This window comes from Zalophus californianus, chromosome 4, assembly GCF_009762305.2.
Source record: "Zalophus californianus isolate mZalCal1 chromosome 4, mZalCal1.pri.v2, whole genome shotgun sequence".
Classification (NCBI taxonomy): domain Eukaryota; kingdom Metazoa; phylum Chordata; class Mammalia; order Carnivora; family Otariidae; genus Zalophus; species Zalophus californianus.
The window spans coordinates 38,911,698-38,927,908 of record NC_045598.1 but is presented as its reverse complement, the minus strand read 5'-3'; the positions used below and the strand labels follow the sequence as shown (position 1 = coordinate 38,927,908).

The following is a 16,211-nucleotide window of genomic DNA, read 5'->3' as shown; positions in this document are numbered from 1 at the left end:
ACTAAACTGAATTCGTTATGAGAATTTACATGTAAAGTGCCTGGCACTTGCTAAGTGCTCAATAAATGTCATCTATTATTAATAGTATTATGTAAAACACTATACAAGTGCAAGGATTTGTTAATATTATTCTAGCTTTGATCCCTGTTCAAATTTTAATGACTAGTGAGAAGATCATCTCCAAATGTCTATATTTATAGAAAACTAGCAATTCATAAATATTGAATTGTGCTTTTATCTACAAACTATACTTGGCAATTTTCTATAAATGCTGGGTTGAGAAGCTCAGGTTTGTAGAAGTGTAGGCATTGGATGATAATGAAAACTGTTTATTAAAAGATAAAAATATCTTCCTGGGCTTGTTTTTTTTTTTGCTTTGCTGCATTAAGTCAACTATACTGCCATTCCTGGATCTCCTCTTGACAATGGAATCTGGGCAAGGGGTAGGCCTTTGTTTTGAATTTCTGAACTCATTCCAGTGGATAATAATATAGCACATCTCTCTGTTAATAGGTGTATGTGTAGGTGTGTACTTCAAACCTTGCCAACAAAAGGACATCACTGTTGATCTGATCATGAGGGTCCTCAAAATAACATTGTATTTCTTTTATGAGGCTCTATGTTAGGATCTTACACAGCAACCATAATCACCATCCCTTTTCCCCAACTGTTCAATGCTGGAGTCTTCTCTCTCTCTTTTTTTTTTAATGCTTTTAAAATCCTTAAGCTTTAATCATTTCATTTTGTTTTGCTTTGTTTCTTATGGATTATCATTTGGGACCTCTCTGTCAGGGCTCTTGACAAGATTTTAAAATGTTCATGAGTCCTTGCATTTATATTATAATATCTGAGGATGAAGTTAGTACTCTTATCCAGTATTGGCAGACTCTCAGCAGCAGCCATTATCCAGTCATGGGGCTTCTCTAATAGTCTGAAAAAGCCTAAATATTCAGAATTCAGTTTATTGTAGTTCATCAGGCTGGTAAGGTATGAGGTACCAGAGCAAATCAGGTTGTTGATATGTCTCATCTCTCATCTTTTTGACTTTGCTAACCCCAGACTTTGGATGCAAAGCTACTCACATTCCTTCATAGTCCCCTTTCTTAAAGCCAGGCTGAGATATTGTTTACTTAGTAGGACTTTATTGTTCATCTTAATGTATCACATACTATTCTAGATACTGGGGATACAGTATGTATATGACAGAAAAGATCTGTCCTCAAAGGGAATTTTCTTTTTAGAATTTTATTAACCGATCTGTACATGCCATAATTGTTATACTCCTTGCTATTGGTTTGTTCTAAGGATTCTTTCTGTCCCTTTGGTGTTTTCTGTTTAGGACTTTCTTCTCTTTCTTGTGTCAGTTACCCGTACCAGGACCTGTCATCCAGTAGTCATTCTAAATGTTCTCAGGGCAACACAAAAATTGTGCATGACTGTTTGGCTCTCAAATTATTCGATTTTATTGGCCCTGAAGAGCCCATTATAATTTAGGATTCTAGACAACAGCCTGACTCAAAACTGAGAAATACATTGTAGATTCCAGTATTAGGATATCTACTCTAGTGTTTTCCTAATTCCAGTTTTCTCCAAATCCAAGGCAACCAAACAAAAGAAGTTTCTGATACCTTTCTTATCTAGGGATTTCACTTCCTTTAATATTCCAAACAGGCCTTGGAAAAATTCTTACCTCATGACAAATAAAAAATATTCTAAATTTCCTGGATGAAATATGTACCAGATTAGGAAAAGACACTTTCACCATTCCAAGGTGAAATAAAACATTCTTCTTCACCTCTAGTATAGGGGCCCATAACTGATGCCAAGTAAAGATGCCTTCAGGCCTTAGCATAGGTTTGGTAATCAACTAGTTGTAGAAAGCTGATGAACAAAAAAGCAACTAAAAAGCCATTGTCCAAATATATGGCTACTCAAGATTGTTCTGCCTTGAGGAGATAAAGTCAGAATACCTAGCGCCAAAACGGAGAAGCTAAAATATTCAGAAATTTTCTGCCTATTTTAGTTCACTCTACTTCTGTTTTCATATTAGACTTCTTAAGAAGTGTTGGTTGTTAAGGCTCAAGTTTATGCAGCAGCAATTCATTAATATTTTTTAATATTGTCCAAGGTTGAAATTGTTTTGTGATAGGCACTGCAGGGAACTGGCATTACAAGACAGCCAAAATCTATATTCTTACTTAAGCAGAAGCTAAGTCTAGGATATTTGTACAAACAGTAAGTGGTAGCATTAGTTAGAGACCTCAGGACTCTCAAGTTTACTATTCCTCCCATATTCTATGCACGGGGAAGGTGGAAGAAGGGGACACAAAGAAGCAGGGACTTGCATGCTGCTGTTTGGCCTTTGGTAGATCTGAAATAACTTTTCTGATTGACTTGTCCATTATAGTAGATTGAGGAGATTAGACTAAATCTCAAAAATGGCTTCCATTTAACACAATTTTATTGAACATTAACTTTGTGCTAGGTCTTGGGGTGATAATATGAATCTGATTATATGAATAATCTGATCTGGATTATTTCTTTAAAATTTTATTTTCTACAAGTTGAAACAAACAGAAATAGGCACAAAATAAAGAGTATTATGCTAAAATAAAGTATGCTGTTGGATTAGAGAAGAGAAAGAAAATTACATGATTAGGGCTGTGGAGAGTAAAGGAGAACCTTTGGGTGCACTTGGACATGAACAAAATTAAGGAAATGGAATTCCAGATGGCAGATATAACATGATGAGCTATGACTTTTATTTTATAAGCCTCAATTTCCTCACCATAAAATGCAAAGTAGTTTTTTCAGTTTTATAAGAAACACGTGTGAAATGGGTAACTTTAAAAAGTTTCAAATAGTTTATGAATTCAGTAAATTCCCTCACCATTTCTTTCCTTTTTCCCTGACTCACTCAAGACTGATTGGGTGAGCAACTATGCCTTCACTTTCTCTCTCTTTTTCTTCCTAACCTTTCTCCTTCCTTCCTTCTTCCCTCCCTGTCAATAAATCCTTATAAGTAGTTACAGTAGACCAGGAATTATGCAAGGTATCAGAACAAAATAATAGGGAGAGATATCATTACTTTTATCATAAACCTCATAGTCTACTGGGCTAGGTGTCAAACATGCAAATATAGTAACTTGTGATAACTGTGACAACGGGGAGAATTCAGCATGCAGTGGAAACTATTCAGCATTTAAGACTTAACCTGCTTCAAGGATAAGAGACCTTTCGTTAGGTGTGTTACTTATGCTGAGAACTGAAAGATGAACAGATGAGATCATAGTAAGTAGGGATATGTGTGAAGTAATAAAATGTGTTTGAAAACAAAGGGATGAGAAAGAACATTACATTTTTTATGAGAAAAGGCAATGTGATTGGAACATGAAATTCTAAAGAGAAGGTGACTAGAGAGGTAGGTAGGAGTGAGATTGAGATGAGCTTTGTAAGCCAAGGTAAAGAGCTGGACTTGATTCTGAAGGCACTATAAAGAAACTGAAGAAATTAAGCAGGGCATGATCAGAATGGCAGTTTAGAAAGATCAGTCTTAATGCTTAATAGTGAATATCTTGGAAGGAGGGCATTGTTTGGAGGTTTTTTTGCAATACCTTAGGCTACAGCTGATGATGGATTGGACTGGTAACAGTAGTGATGAAAACAAGTGGGTGGATTTGAGGGTTAACAGAAGATTGAATCAATTTAACCTTTTGATTGAATAGATGTAGAGGGCAAAAGAGAGGTAGGAGTTCTAGATGACTCCTGGGTTTTCTGGCATATACAACAGAAGGGTTGGTGGTGTTATTTACTGAAGACAAGGGTTATAAGAGGAAAGAGATTTGGCAGATTTGGTTGGAAAGAGGAGATGATGATCTTGGGCTTGGAAACATAGAGCTAGAAAAGCCTGAGAGATATCCAAGTACAGATATCAAGTAGGCAATAGGGTGTATTGGTAAGAGACCCAAGAGAGGAATCTGGAGGTACAGATTCAGGAGTCATCAGCCTGTAGATAACTAGAATGGTGCAGGCAGATGTCATCTCCCAGGGAGGTTGTATGGACTGAAGAGGGAAGATTAGGACAGGGCTCTGAGAAATCCCTCAATTTAAAAGTTGGATAGAGGGCGCCTGGGTGACTCAGTGGGCATCTGCCTTCGGCTCGGGTCATGATCCCAGGGTCCTGGGATCGAGCCCTGCATTGGGTTCCCTGCTCCGTGGGAAGCCTGCTTCTCCCTCTCCCACTCTACCTGCTTGTGTTCCCTCTCTCGCTGTGTCTCTCTCTGTCAAATAAATAAATAAAATCTTCAAAAATAAATAAATAAAAGTTGGATAGAGGATGAGAAACTCACAAAAGAGGTTAAGGGGAACTGGCCAGAGGTGTAGGAAGAAAACCAAGATAGTATGGTGTCATGTAACCAAGAAGAGAGGGCTTTTCTAAAAAAGAGGGAGTGGCTAACACTGCCAATTGCTACTGAAAGGTCAAAGATAATTAAAGTCTTAAAATGCCCAATGCTTGTAGTGATGTAGAGATCATTAGAGACTTTGTTGACTGCCATTCTAGTGACATGGCAGGAGTTCAAGCCAGCTGTATGAGATAATGAGTGAGTTGGGGGATGAAGAAAATGTAAAGAAATGGAGACTATAAATATAGATGGTTCTTTCAAAAGTTTGGCTACAAAAATTCAGAAAGAGATACAAGTCCATGGGACAGACAACAAGCAAACAGGCAGTTATAATAAATACCCTTTTGAGGGGCACCTGGGTGCCTCAGTCGTTAAGCATCTGCCTTTGGCTCAGGTCATGATCCCAGGGTCCTGGGATTGAGCCTTGCATTGGGCTCCCTGCTCCACGGGAAACCTGCTTCTCCCTCTCCAACTCCCCCTGCTTCTATTCCCTCTCTTGCTGTGTCTCTCTCTGTCAAAAAAATAAATAATATCTTTAAAATAAATAAGTAAATAAATAAATACCCTTTTGCATTAAGTGTAGTGATAGTTATGTACAAATAGCATTGGCTCTATATTATTCTTAATCTAATGATAATCTTTAGTCTTGACCTTGTGAAAAAAGAAACTAAACTTTTTAAATTAAAGATGTGTTTTCTGAAATAATGGGGCTTTATGCTATTGTTACAAAAAATAATATTTAAAAATTATAAACTAATGGATTCACATTTAAAAACAAATAAGTGATACATTTACAATAAAATTATATCCCTTGGCCCCCCATATACTTAATCTTCCTGCTTTATTCTTCTGTATAACTCTTATTACCATCTAGCAAACTATAATGTATTATTTATTTTGTTAGCTGTCTCTCCATCTATTAGAAAGTAAGCCATGGGAATAGGGATTTTCATCATTTTTGTATTCATTTGTGTATCCTTAGCACCTCAAACTGTGCTTGGTATATATGACATACTCAATAAATATTTGTTAAATAAATTAATTAATCCATTATCCTTCTGCTAAACCTAACAGTTGTTTTAATTTTACATATTCTTTTTTAGTTTTTGTTTCCATAAGCACGTTTTCACACAGCAGCAATCAAGTATGTATACCCATTTATATTCTGTTCTTTTCATTTAACATTGTATCAAAACAATTTCTCATGTTTTCTACTAGTGTTCATTATACCATAGTTGGAGAATTGTTTACTGTTTTTATATGTCATAATTTACTCTATCATATCTCCATTAGTGAGCATTTAGTTTTTTAATTTATTTGATATATTTTTTCTAAAGTAGAAATATTAGATAGATAGATGATAGATAGATGATAGATAGATAGATAGATAGATAGATAGATAGATAGATAGATAGATAGATTTGTCAAATTATTTTTTAAAATCAGTTCCCAAAAGAGAGATTACAGGATTGATGACTATAAGCTCTGGTATGCATGCTCTCAAAATATGTTGCACCAATTTAAAATCATACCTTTGATCTGTCTATCACTTTTACTGCAATCTGGACAGCATTAAGAATACTCATTGAAAAAAAAAACTAGTTTAGGAACTATAAGATGGTCCTTTTGTTTTTTGTTGTTGTGGTTGTTGTTCTCATTTGAGCTTGTGTCCTAAGAATATTGGCATTAGTATAGTGTCAAAACTGAGTTTCCAAAAATAAATATAATTGCATTGAAAAGAAAAGGTAAGACATTACAGACATTCTGGGAGGGGATGGAGTAGATGCACTCTTCCCTATCTCTCCCACTAAGTACAGCTAAAAACCATATACATTACTTTTGAAACAAACATAGAAGACCTGAAAGGTGGAGAGAAGAGGGAAGACTGGCTAAGTTTCTCAGGATGTGAGAAATGATATAGTGGTGAGTTCCCTGGGTTTCATTTTGTCATCATATATGCTAGAATGTTTGCTTGAGAAGCCACAAACCTAGAAATGCCAATGGGCATAGATAAAAAACAAGTCTTCCCAAAAGCCTATTCTTGCTAAACAAAAGACAACAAAGCGGGGGGCGGTCAGCCCAGTAAGACAGAAAACTTTGGAAATAGTAATTGCCCACTCTAGCCAAACACCATGGTAAAAATTTGCCCACTTCCACCCTCACCAACAAAGGAGGAGTGGGGAGCCTAGACTTCCATCTTTGCTCCAACCCTCCACCAGGTGGTGTCAGAGAAAAGTAAGGAACTGGGAATTTCATTCCTGCTAGTCAGTAATGAATCCTTTCCTCTTCTCCATGATGTCAGACCACGTGAGGAATCTGAACTTCTACCATCCACTTGAAGATGGGATCAACAGCAGAGTGCAGGGAGTAGAGAAAAGAATAAATGAACCCGAGGAGAGAACAATAGCAGTTACTAGATCTAAACAATGGAGAAAAAAATAGACTAAAAAGAAAAATGAACAGAACCTCAGGGACTTGTGGGACCAAAAATCTAACATTCATATCATTAGAATTCCAGAAGGAGAGGTGAAAAATTTGTTTTAAATGGCTGAAATCTCAAATTTGGCAAAAGACATAAACCTACAGATTCAAGAGAATGAGTGAACCCAAAATGGGAAAAAAGTGAGGGAAATCCATGCCAAGAAACATTATAATCAAACTAAGGAAAGAAAGAATCTTGAAAACAGTGAGATCACACCTTACCTATATGGGAAAATAAATTTGAACACAACAGATTCCACATCAGAAACTATACAGGCCAAAGAAAAGTGGCACAATGTTCTTCAGTACTGAAAGAAAAGAACTGCAAACTTAGAATCTAATATCCAGCAAAAATATCCTTCAAGAAATCAAGACATTTTGAAGAAGGACAAATTTCATCAAAGGGAAAGAGTATTCATCAACAGAAGACCTCCTCTAAAAGAATGGGAAAACAAAGTTCTTAAAACAGAAAAAAAAATTATAAAAGAAGGACTCTTGGAATGTCAGAAAGAAAGAAATAACATAAAAAGTAAATAGGTAAATACAATAAACTCCTTTTTCTCTATTTCTAAATTATGTTTGATGTTGAAACAATAATTATAACATTGATGCAGTTTTCAATGTATGTGGAGGAAATATTTAACCTTTCCACAGGTTAAATAGGTAAAGGGACTTAAAAGTTTTGCACTTACCTCAAAATGGTAAATTTCAACACCAATAGGCTGTGATAAGTTATGTATAATATATAATATAGGATGATAAATGATAGTGGGGTGGATGTGATCATAAGGGGTAGCACCTGAGAGATCTTTATAGTGGTGAAATAGTTCTATATCTTGATTGTGGTGGTGATTACACGTGAGAAAATGGCATAGAACTATGCACACATGTTGTAGCAATGTAAATTTCCTGGTTTTGAAATTGTTACTCATTATTCATTACTATAGTTATGTACAATGCAGCCTTTGAGGGAACCCAGATGAAGGGTACACAAGACCTCTCTGTACTATTTTTGAAAATCCATAAGAATCTATAATTATCTCAAAACAAAAAGTTAAAACCACATTACTTAACCCACTCTTCACAAAAAAGCCCAAAAAGTATAAGAATATTTTGAAGAATTTCAACAAGTGCAGAAGGATTCGAAGTTTCCCAGAGACTGAATGAGGGTTGGGACGGAAACATGGGGAGGGTCTTTTTGAATGTGTAACAAAAGGAAAAACTCTAAAAATCATATTCCAGAATGAATAATGTAACCTGAGGAAATGTGGAACTAGAAATAGGGCAGTGGGATGGGAATAACATGGACCTGAGTCTATATTTCATCTCTGGGTCTTCTAGTAGCTCACTTAATCTCTGTGTGCCACCATTTCTTCACACAGAACACAGCAAGGTTATCTACTCTAGATAATTTTCACCCTGTGCTGCCTGGAGAGTTCTTACATAGGTCAAGGAGAAAACTCAGTGAAAATGCAGGCTGTTCTCTCTTATTTCCACCAGAGCAAATGTACTTTTGTCTGCTTCACTTATCAGTTATATGAATCAAATTTTATTTTAAAAAACAGGTAGACTGATATCTCTCACTACTCTATATAAAATGAAGATTATTATTCACAGTCTTTCAAATGGGGAAATAGAAATACAAGAAGATATATGACTTGTCACAAATCATACAGCAAGTATGTGCATAGCAGAGCCTGGAGCCCACATGGGAATGATTGTCTACCTATCACTTTCCTCACTGTGCCACCTGGCCATCAAATAAAAGTTGAAAACTTTGAGCTTGGTAACAATTTTTAACAATTTCCTTTAGTTTTATACAGTGTGTCCTATAAATAGAACCTATCCAGCATTGAGGGACTCTCAGCATGTGGTGAGTTCTGGAGCTGCCTCAGTAGAAAGAGGATGTCCACCTGTCAGGGAGAAAGTGGAGAGGATTTCTGCCCTGGGAGGGAGGGTGGACCATCCATATCACTGTCAGTGTTCCCAATAAAATTATAGGGCATACTGGGAAAGTATTACAGTTATTGTAATTCTTTTGACCTCAAAACTCAAATGGAAGGAAGCACAGAAAGGAAGAGAGAATCTATGCTACAATCCAAGTCATGGGATGGTGAGACAAATGAGGAAATGAGTAAGAGGCAAAGAGAATTTGCTGGTTAATGAACCTGAAGGTGGTGACTTCCAAGATCCCTTCATATTCAAACTATGGCCTAAAATACTATGATTCCAGTCTCCTTGTATGAAGTTCAATTCAATTTAATTCAAGATTAATGTATATCTTTCTGCCATAAGCAGCTTTCAGATTTTGTACTAAATGCTTTGATTCTCTTGGAACCTTGGGAAGGGTATCTGTCACTTTCCCAATTTTACAAATGAGTATACCAAGTCTCAGGATGATGAAGTAACTCGCCCTAATAGTTTAGGAAAGCTAGAATGTGGCAGAGGTGGTATTTGAATGTAGAGTTGCTAAGTTTAATCTTAATCCTTTTTCCTTTTTCTAGTATAGTAGTGGTTAATATCTTAAGCTTTGGAGTGGAGAAATCTGAATTTAACCTGGTTCTGTTGTGTTTGTTTTGAGGAGGGTAGGTGACTCACTCAAGATCATACAGCAAGTAAGAGCAAAGCAGAGCCTGGAGGCCACATGGGACTGACTGGCAAGCCCATTGCTTTCTTCTGTGCTGCCATACTGCCTCCCCTTGCCTTTACTCCAGGTAAAGGGGCTGAAAGGTAACAGCTTGGTGCAGGAAAAAAGCATTGGCTTTGTGGTCAACCAGTCAAACCTGAATTCAAATCTTACCTCTTGCCTTTGGATGGCGCCAATAGTAGCTACCATTAATTAAACTCAAATAATACACTCCCTGTGCTACTGTGCTGTATGATTTCTCTCTAACTCTCATAGCAGACAGGCCAGGACATGAGTGAGGAAACCTGGTGTTTGTGTCATGTGACACCAACATCTCAGAAGGAAGGAGTCTTAGTGATCGCCTAGTCGAAAGCCCTTATTTTGCACAGGAAGAAACTAAAGGCCAGAGAAATATTTGTCCAAAGACGCCTAACTGTTCTTCAGCAATTATATTTGAACCCAGTTTGTCCAGTTCTTTAACCACAACATTAAACAGTCTGCAAAACACTTTATTGTTACAAAAGGATTTTGCATCATGATATCCTCACAATAGCTCTAGGAGGCAGGAAAGTCAGAGACTATCACCTCCAGATGAGGAAAGTGAGGCTTAGAAGAGAGTCACATAACTAGTCAGAGGCAGAGCCAAGAATCTGTCCCAAATCTGTGAGAGACCTATAGCCATGCTTGCTCGCTTTCTTTCTCTTTCTCTCTCTCTTTCTTCATCATGATAAGTGTACTCTTAAATCCCTATCACCTATTTCACCCATCCCTCCCCCCACCTCCCCTATGGTAACCATCAGTTTATTCTCTATAGTTAAGAGTTTGTTTCTTGGTTTCTCTCTCTCTCTCTTTTTTTCCCTTTACTCATTTGTTTTGTTTCTTAAATTCCACATGAGTGAAATCTTATGATATTTGTCTTTCTCTGACTGACTTCCTTCTCTTAGCATTATACTCTCTACCTCTATCCATGTTGATGCAAATGGCAAAATTTCATTCTTTTTTATGGCTGAGTAATATTCCTTGATAGATGATAGATAGATAGATGATAGATAGATAGATAGATAGATAGATAGATAGATAGATAGATAGATAGATGATGGAGATATAGATATCTATATCTTACATATTCTTTATCTATTCATCTATCTATGGACACTTGGGCTGCTTCTATAGTTTGGCTATTGTAAATAATGCTGCCATAAATATAGGGGTTCATGTATCCCTTTAAATGAGTGTTTTTGGACTTTGGAGGTATATACCCAGTAGTGTGATTACTGAATGGTAGGGTAGTTGTTTAACTTTCTGAGGACCCTCCATACTGTTTTCCAGAGTGGCTGCACCAGTTTGCATTCCAACCAACAGTACACAGTGGTTCCTATTTCTCCACATCTTTGACAACACTTGTCGTTTCTTGAGTTTTTAAATTTTTTTTATTTTAGCAATTCTGACTGGTGTGAGGTTTTGATTTGTATTTCTTTGATGATGAGTGATGTTGATTATCTTTTCATGTGTCTGTTGGCTACTGTATGTCTTTTTTGGAGAAATGTCTGTTCATGTCTTCTGCCCATGATTCATTGGATTATTTGATTTTTGGTGTTGAGTTATATAAGTTCTTTATATATTTTGGTTACTAACCCTTTATCATATATGTGATTTGCAAATGTTTTCTCCCATTACAGTAGGTTACCTTTTAGTTTTGTTGGTTGTTCCCTTCTCTGTGTAGAAACTTTTTATTTTGATGTAGTCCCAGTAGTTATTTTTGCTTTTTTTTCCCTTGACTCAGAGACTGTCGCTACAGCCGATGTCAGAGAAATTATTGCTTGTGCTCTCTTCTAGGATTTTTATGGTTTCACATCTCACATTTAGATATTTAATCTATTTTTAGTTTATTTTTGTGTATGGTGTAAGAAAGTGGTCTAATTTCATTCTTTTGCATGTAGCTATCTAGTTTTCCCAACGCCATTTGTTGAAGAGACTTTTTCCTATTGCATATTCTTGCACCTTTTGTCAGAGGTTAATTGACTATATAATTGTGGATTTATTTTGGGGTTTTCTATTCTGTTCCATTGATCTACGTGTCTGTTTTTATGCCAGTACCATGCTGTTTTAATTACTATCACTTTGTAATATTACTTGAAATCTGGAATTGTGATATCTATAGTTTTGTTTTTCTTTGTCTAGATTACTTTGGCTATTTGAGGTCTTTTCTGGTTCCATACAAATTTTAGGTTTGTTCTAGTTCTGTGAAAAATGCTGCTGGTATTTTGATAGGGATTGCATTAAATGGGTGGATTGCTTTGGGTACTATAGGCATTTTAACAATATTTTTTCTTCCTAACACATGACTATGTAATGTCTTACCATTTCTTTGTGTTATCTTGAATTTTTTCATCCGTTTCATAGTTTTCAGAGCACAGGTCTTTCACCTCTTTAGTTAAATTTATTCCTAGTTTTTTTTTATTGTTGTTGGTGCAGTTGTAAATGGGATTGTTTTCTTAATTTCACTTTCTGCTGCTTCATTATTAGTATAGAAATGCAAAAGATTTCTGTACATTGATTTTGAATCCTGTAACTTTACTGAATTCATTTATCGGTTCTAGCAGTTTTTTGGTGGAGTCTTTCAAAGTTTTCTATATAGAGTATCATGTGATCTACAAATAGTGAAAGTTTTACTTCTTCCTTACCAATTTAGATGCCTTTTATTTCTTTATGTTGTCCAATACTGTGGCAAGGATTTCTGGTATTACGTTGAATAAAAGTGGTGGGCATGGACAGCTTTGTCTTCCTCCTGACCTTAGGGGAAAAGCTTTTTTTCACATTGAGTATGATGTTGGCTGTGGGTTTTTCATAAATGGCCTTTATTATGTTGAGGTATGTTCCCTCTAGACCTACTTTGCAGATGGTTTTTAATTATGAATGGATATATGGTAGTTTGTTGAATGCTTTTTCTGAATCCGTTGAAAAGTTCATATGGTTTTTACCATTTCTTATTGATGTGATGCATTACATTGATTGTTTTGCGAATATTGAACCACCCTTGCATCCCATTTGATAATAAATCTCATTTGACTGTGGTGTGTGATTTTTTTAATGCATTGTTGGATTAGGTTTGCCAGTATTTTGTTGAGGATTTTTGCGTGTATATTCATTAGAGATATTGGCCTGTATTTCTCTTTTTCTGTGGTTATTTATTTGTCTGGTTTTGGTATCAGGGGGATATTGGCTCCTTAGAATGAATTTGCAAGTTTTCCTTCCTTTTATATATTTTGGAATAGTTTGAGAAGAATAGATATTAACTCTTCTTTAAATATTTGGTAGAATTTACCTGTGAAGCTATATCATCCTGGACTTTTGTTTTTGGGGAGTTGACTACTGATTCAGTTTCATTGCTGACAATTGGTCTGTTCAAATTTTCATTTTCTTTCTGCTTTAGTTTTGGTAGGTTATATGTTTCTAGTAATTTATCCATTTCTTCTAAATTGTCCAATTTGTTGGCATATAGATTTTCATAATATTTTGTTACAATTGTTTGTATTTCTGTCGTGTTGGTTATTTCTCCTCTGTTTTTAGGGATTTTGTTTATTTGGGCCCTCTTTTTTTTTAAATGAGTCTGGCTAGAGGTTTATTAGTTTTGTTGGTCTTTTCAAAGACTTAGCTCCTGGTTTCATTGATCTGTTCTAAATTTTTTTTAAATTTCTATATCACTTATTTCTACTCTAATCTTTATTATTTCCTTCCTGTTGCTAGGTTTGGGTTTCATTTGTTCTTCATTTTCTAGCTCTTGGTGTAAGGTTGTTTAGTTGAGATTTTTCTTGCTTCTTGAGGTAGGCTTGTGTTGCTTTAAATGTCCCTAGACCACTTTTGCTTCATCCCAAAGTTTTGGACCCTTATGTTTTCATTTTCATTTGTTTCCATGTAATTTTTTATTTCCTCTTCGATTTCTTGGTTGACCCATTTATTATTTAGTAGCATGTTATCTAACCTTCATGTATTTGTGCTCTTTCCAGATTTTTTCTTGTGCTTGATTTCTAGTTTCATAGCATTGTGGTCAGAAAAGATGCATGGTATGATATATAGATACAGATATAGATATAGATATTTGTTGAGACTTGTTTTGTGACCAATATGTGATCCCTTCTGGAGAATGTTCCATGTACACATGAAAAGAATGTGTATTCTGCTCTTTTAGGATGGAAAGTTCTGAATATATCTGTTAAACCCATCTGGTTCAGTATGTCATTCAAAGCCATTGTGCCCTTGTTGATTTTCTGTTTGGATGATCTGTCCATTGACATTAAGTGGGGGTGTTGGAGTCTCCTACTATTATTGTATTACTATATATTAGTTCCTTTATGTTTCTTATTAACTGTTTTATGTATTTGGGTGCTCTCATGTTGGTTGCATAAATATTTGCAATTGTTATATCCTCTTGATGGATTGACCCCTTTATTATTATATAGTGTCTTTCTTTGTCTCCATTTACAGTCTTTGTTTTAAAGTCTATTTTGTTCAATATAAGTGTTGTTATCCTAGCTTTCTTTTCATATTGATTTACATGCTAAATATTTCTCCGTCCCCTCATTTTCAATCTTCAGGTTTCTTTCAGTCTGAAATGAGTATCATGTAGGCAGTATAGATAGGTCTTGTTCCTCCCCACACACACACTCTTTCATCCTCTGTCTTTGGAGTGGAGCATTTAGTCCATTTACATTCAAAGTAATTATTGATAGATACGTATTTATTGCCATTTTGTTACTTGTTTTGTGGTTGTTTCTAAAAATTTTCTCTGCTCCTTTCTTCTGTTGCTCTCTTTCATGGTTTGTTGGATTTCTTTAGTAATATGCTTGGATTTCTTTCCTTTCAATATTTACATATCTATTACTGGTTTTTGATTTGTGGTTACCATTACATTTCTATATAACATCTTCTGCATATAGCAGTCTCTATTAAGTTGATGGTCACTTAAGTTTGCACCTATTCTTTACTTCTCTCCCCTCCACGTTTTAGGTATATGGTGTCATATTTCATGACATATGTCATTATTTATATACTTTTTTCCATTGCAAATTTTTTCCTGCTTTGTCAAAGATTATTTGACCATACAGTTGAGGGTCCATATCTGGACTCTCTATTATGTTCCATTGGTCTATAGGTCTGTTTTTGTGCCAGTACCCTGCTGTCTTGGTGATCACTGCTTTGTAATATAGCTTGAAATCTGGCAACATGATGCCCCCAGCTTTGTTTTTCTTTTTCAACATTTCCTTGGTGATTCAGGGTCTTTTCTGATTCCATACAAATTTTAGGATTGTTTGTTCCAGCACTATGAAAAATGTCATTGAAATTTTAATCAGGATGGCGCTGAAGGTATAGATTGCTCTGGGTAGCATAGACATTTTAACAATGTTTATTCTTCCGATCCATGAGCATAGAATGTTTTTCCATCTTTTTGTGTCTTCTTCAATTTCTTTCATGAATGTTCTGTAGTTCCTCGAATATAGATCCTTTACCTCTTTGGTTAGGTTTATTCTGAGGTATCTTGTGGTTTTTGGTGCTATTGTACATGGAATCATTTCTCTAATTTCTCTTTCTACAGTTGTGTTGTTAGTGTATATGAAAGCAACTGATTTCTGTGCATTGATTTTGTATCCTGCCACATTACTGAATTGCTGTAAGAGTTCTAGTAATTTGGGGGTGGAGTCTTTTGGTTTTTCCACATAAAGTATCATGTCATCTGTGAAGAGAAAGAGTTTGACTTCTTCTTTGCCAATTTGAATACCTTTTATTTCTTTTTGTTGTCTGATTGCTGTTGCTAGGACTTCTAGTTCTGTGTTGAACAGTAGTGGCGAAAATGGGCATCCTTGACATGTTCCTGATCTTAAGGACAAGGCTCACATATTTTCCCCATTGAGAATGATATTTGCTGTGGGTTTTTCATAGATGGATTTTATGAACTTGAGGAATGCTCCCTCTATCCCTATACTCTGAAGAGTTTTAATCAGGAAAGGATGCTATATTTTGTCAAATGCTTTTTCTGCATCAATTGAGAGGACCATATGGTTCTTCTTTCTCCTCTTATTAATGTGTCCTATCACATTGATTGATTTGTGAATGTTGAACCTCCCTTGCAACCTGTGATAAATCCCACTTGGCCATGGTGGATGATCCTTTTAATGTATTGTTGGATCCTATTAGCTAGGATTTTGTTGGGGATTTTGGAATCCATATTCATCAGAGATATTGGTCTGAAATTCTCCTTTTGGATGGGGTCTTTGTCTGGTTTGGGGATTAAGGTAATGCTGGCCTCATAGAATAAGTCTGGAAGCTTTTTTTCTGTTTCTATTTTTTGAAACAGCTTTGGGACAATAGGTATTATTTCTTCTTTGAATATTTGGTAGAATTCCCCAGGAAATCCATCAGGCCCTGGACTCTTGTTTTTTGGGAGGTTTTTGATCAGTGCTTCAATCTCATTACTGTTTATTGGCCTATTCAGGTTGTCAATTTCTTCCTGTTTCAGTCTTGGGAGTTTATGGGTTTCCAGGAGGGCATCTAGATTAGATTGGATCTCATTGATAGCATTTTTAAGTTCTGCCAGTTCAGCTTTCATTTCTGTCCTTAGAGAGTCTATCTTGCCAATAATCAATTTCTCCATTCTAGCTATCGTCTTCACAACTGCTACCCTGAATTCCGTTTCTGACATCTTG

General features: G+C 35.8%; 1 protein-coding gene across 1 annotated transcript in view; it reads left to right on the top strand.

Annotated features, from left to right (window-relative positions):
* Positions 1–16,211, top strand: part of LOC113933182 (BEN domain-containing protein 5) — a 1,542,215-nt gene that overhangs the window by 785,973 nt on the left and 740,031 nt on the right. The window lies entirely within an intron of this gene.